Genomic DNA, 5,000 nt, shown 5'->3' on the forward strand with positions numbered 1-5,000 from the left:
ACCGGAGCTGTTCGAAGCGCCGAGCGCGTCGCGTACGCCCGAATATTTTCAAAGTCCCAACGTACCGATCAAGAGTAAAGTACCATTTTCCTACATTAGATTTCGTTCTAAATGCTTAATCCCTATGTAAAAACGTTAGTTAAGCAAGAATATCGTATTTTTAAAAAAATCTAATGATAGGATTTCCCAGAAAATTGAAAAAACCGAAAAATGTCAAGAGTAAAGTGCCATTTTCTGACATTAGATTTCGTTCTAAATGCTTAATCCCTATGTAGAAACGTTAGATAAGCAAGAATATCGTATTTTTAAAAAAATCTAATGATAGGATTTTTCAGAAAATTGAAAAAACCGTAAAATGTCAAGAGTAAAGTGCCCTTATTTTAAACAATCTATCGTTCTAAATGCTTAATCCCTATGTAAAAAAGTTATCTAAGCAAGAATATGTTATTGAATAAAATGAGAAAAATTTATTTTAGCCGTAAATCGAAAATAATGGGTCGAGCGAATCGCTCGATTGCGCCGAGACGCGCTATGATGCAACAGACGAGCGATTGGAACGCCCGAATATTTTCAAAGTCCCAACGTACCGATCAAGAGTAAAGTACCATTTTCCTACATTAGATTTCGTTCTAAATGCTTAATCCCTATGTAGAAACGTTAGTTAAGCAAGAATATCGTATTTTTAAAAAAATCTAATGATAGGATTTTCCAGAAAATTGAAAAAACCGAAAAATGTCAAGAGTAAAGTGCCATTTTCTGACATTAGATTTCGTTCTAAATGCTTAATCCCTATGTAGAAACGTTAGATAAGCAAGAATATCGTATTTTTAAAAAAATCTAATGATAGGATTTTTCAGAAAATTGAAAAAACCGTAAAATGTCAAGAGTAAAGTGCCCTTATTTTAAACAATCTATCGTTCTAAATGCTTAATCCCTATGTAAAAAAGTTATCTAAGCAAGAATATGTTATTGAATAAAATGAGAAAAATTTATTTTAGCCGTAAATCGAAAAGAAGTCTGTTCGTTTCTCTGTCTCTCTCGCGCGATCGAACTATCGATGTTTCCCGGCAAACTATTGGGAGTTTAATTAAACTTTATACATGAAATTACTCGTTCTGATCCCCGCTACACAGCCGTATACTTTTTATAATTTTGTGGAATCGGGAACCTTGAAATATTTATCATAACGCGGATCGACTGTCTCTGTCTCTTTCTAGATCGGAAGAATCGATGTTTCCCGGCAAACTATTGGGAGTTTAATTAAACTTTATACATGAAATTACTCGTTCTGATCCCCGCTACACAGCCGTATACTTTTTATAATTTTGTGGAATCGGGAACCTCGAAATATTTATCATAACGCGGATCGACTGTCTCTGTCTCTTTCTAGATCGGAAGAATCGATGTTTCCCGGCAAACTATTGGGAGTTTAATTAAACTTTATACATGAAATTACTCGTTCTGATCCCTGCTACACAGCCGTATACTTTTTATAATTTTGTGGAATCGGGAACCTTGAAATATTTATCATAACGCGGATCGACTGTCTCTGTCTCTTTCTAGATCGGAAGAATCGATGTTTCCCGGCAAACTATTGGGAGATTAATTAAACTTTATACATGAAATTACTCGTTTTGATCCCCGCTACACAGCCGTATACTTTTTATAATTTTGTGGAATCGGGAACCTTGAAATATTTATCATAACGCGGATCGACTGTCTCTGTCTCTTTCTAGATCGGAAGAATCGATGTTTCCCGGCAAACTATTGGGAGTTTAATTAAACTTTATACATGAAATTACTCGTTCTGATCCCCGCTACACAGCCGTATACTTTTTATAATTTTGTGGAATCGGGAACCTTGAAATATTTATCATAACGCGGATCGACTGTCTCTGTCTCTTTCTAGATCGGAAGAATCGATGTTTCCCGGCAAACTATTGGGAGTTTAATTAAACTTTATACATGAAATTACTCGTTCTGATCCCTGCTACACAGCCGTATACTTTTTATAATTTTGTGGAATCGGGAACCTTGAAATATTTATCATAACGCGGATCGACTGTCTCTGTCTCTTTCTAGATCGGAAGAATCGATGTTTCCCGGCAAACTATTGGGAGATTAATTAAACTTTATACATGAAATTACTCGTTTTGATCCCCGCTACACAGCCGTATACTTTTTATAATTTTGTGGAATCGGGAACCTCGAAATATTTATCATAACGCGGATCGACTGTCTCTGTCTCTTTCTAGATCGGAAGAATCGATGTTTCCCGGCAAACTATTGGGAGTTTAATTAAACTTTATACATGAAATTACTCGTTCTGATCCCCGCTACACAGCCGTATACTTTTTATAATTTTGTGGAATCGGGAACCTTGAAATATTTATCATAACGCGGATCGACTGTCTCTGTCTCTTTCTAGATCGGAAGAATCGATGTTTCCCGGCAAACTATTGGGAGTTTAATTAAACTTTATACATGAAATTACTCGTTCTGATCCCTGCTACACAGCCGTATACTTTTTATAATTTTGTGGAATCGGGAACCTTGAAATATTTATCATAACGCGGATCGACTGTCTCTGTCTCTTTCTAGATCGGAAGAATCGATGTTTCCCGGCAAACTATTGGGAGATTAATTAAACTTTATACATGAAATTACTCGTTTTGATCCCCGCTACACAGCCGTATAATTTTTATAATTTTGTGGAATCGGGAACCTCGAAATATTTATCATAACGCGGATCGACTGTCTCTGTCTCTTTCTAGATCGGAAGAATCGATGTTTCCCGGCAAACTATTGGGAGATTAATTAAACTTTATACATGAAATTACTCGTTTTGATCCCCGCTACACAGCCGTATACTTTTTATAATTTTGTGGAATCGGGAACCTTGAAATATTTATCATAACGCGGATCGACTGTCTCTGTCTCTTTCTAGATCGGAAGAATCGATGTTTCCCGGCAAACTATTGGGAGTTTAATTAAACTTTATACATGAAATTACTCGTTCTGATCCCCGCTACACAGCCGTATACTTTTTATAATTTTGTGGAATCGGGAACCTTGAAATATTTATCATAACGCGGATCGACTGTCTCTGTCTCTTTCTAGATCGGAAGAATCGATGTTTCCCGGCAAACTATTGGGAGTTTAATTAAACTTTATACATGAAATTACTCGTTCTGATCCCTGCTACACAGCCGTATACTTTTTATAATTTTGTGGAATCGGGAACCTCGAAATATTTATCATAACGCGGATCGACTGTCTCTGTCTCTTTCTAGATCGGAAGAATCGATGTTTCCCGGCAAACTATTGGGAGATTAATTAAACTTTTTACATGAAATTACTCGTTCTGATCCCCGCTACACAGCCGTATACTTTTTATAATTTTGTGGAATCGGGAACCTTGAAATATTTATCATAACGCGGATCGACTGTCTCTGTCTCTTTCTAGATCGGAAGAATCGATGTTTCCCGGCAAACTATTGGGAGTTTAATTAAACTTTATACATGAAATTACTCGTTCTGATCCCTGCTACACAGCCGTATACTTTTTATAATTTTGTGGAATCGGGAACCTTGAAATATTTATCATAACGCGGATCGACTGTCTCTGTCTCTTTCTAGATCGGAAGAATCGATGTTTCCCGGCAAACTATTGGGAGATTAATTAAACTTTATACATGAAATTACTCGTTTTGATCCCCGCTACACAGCCGTATACTTTTTATAATTTTGTGGAATCGGGAACCTCGAAATATTTATCATAACGCGGATCGACTGTCTCTGTCTCTTTCTAGATCGGAAGAATCGATGTTTCCCGGCAAACTATTGGGAGTTTAATTAAACTTTATACATGAAATTACTCGTTCTGATCCCCGCTACACAGCCGTATACTTTTTATAATTTTGTGGAATCGGGAACCTCGAAATATTTATCATAACGCGGATCGACTGTCTCTGTCTCTTTCTAGATCGGAAGAATCGATGTTTCCCGGCAAACTATTGGGAGATTAATTAAACTTTATACATGAAATTACTCGTTTTGATCCCCGCTACACAGCCGTATACTTTTTATAATTTTGTGGAATCGGGAACCTTGAAATATTTATCATAACGCGGATCGACTGTCTCTGTCTCTTTCTAGATCGGAAGAATCGATGTTTCCCGGCAAACTATTGGGAGTTTAATTAAACTTTATACATGAAATTACTCGTTCTGATCCCTGCTACACAGCCGTATACTTTTTATAATTTTGTGGAATCGGGAACCTCGAAATATTTATCATAACGCGGATCGACTGTCTCTGTCTCTTTCTAGATCGGAAGAATCGATGTTTCCCGGCAAACTATTGGGAGATTAATTAAACTTTTTACATGAAATTACTCGTTTTGATCCCCGCTACACAGCCGTATACTTTTTATAATTTTGTGGAATCGGGAACCTTGAAATATTTATCATAACGCGGATCGACTGTCTCTGTCTCTTTCTAGATCGGAAGAATCGATGTTTCCCGGCAAACTATTGGGAGTTTAATTAAACTTTATACATGAAATTACTCGTTCTGATCCCTGCTACACAGCCGTATACTTTTTATAATTTTGTGGAATCGGGAACCTCGAAATATTTATCATAACGCGGATCGACTGTCTCTGTCTCTTTCTAGATCGGAAGAATCGATGTTTCCCGGCAAACTATTGGGAGATTAATTAAACTTTTTACATGAAATTACTCGTTTTGATCCCCGCTACACAGCCGTATACTTTTTATAATTTTGTGGAATCGGGAACCTTGAAATATTTATCATAACGCGGATCGACTGTCTCTGTCTCTTTCTAGATCGGAAGAATCGATGTTTCCCGGCAAACTATTGGGAGATTAATTAAACTTTATACATGAAATTACTCGTTTTGATCCCCGCTACACAGCCGTATACTTTTTATAATTTTGTGGAATCGGGAACCTCGAAATATTTATCATAACGCGGAT

This window comes from Megalopta genalis, unplaced genomic scaffold, assembly GCF_051020955.1.
Source record: "Megalopta genalis isolate 19385.01 unplaced genomic scaffold, iyMegGena1_principal scaffold0051, whole genome shotgun sequence".
Classification (NCBI taxonomy): Eukaryota; Metazoa; Arthropoda; class Insecta; order Hymenoptera; family Halictidae; genus Megalopta; species Megalopta genalis.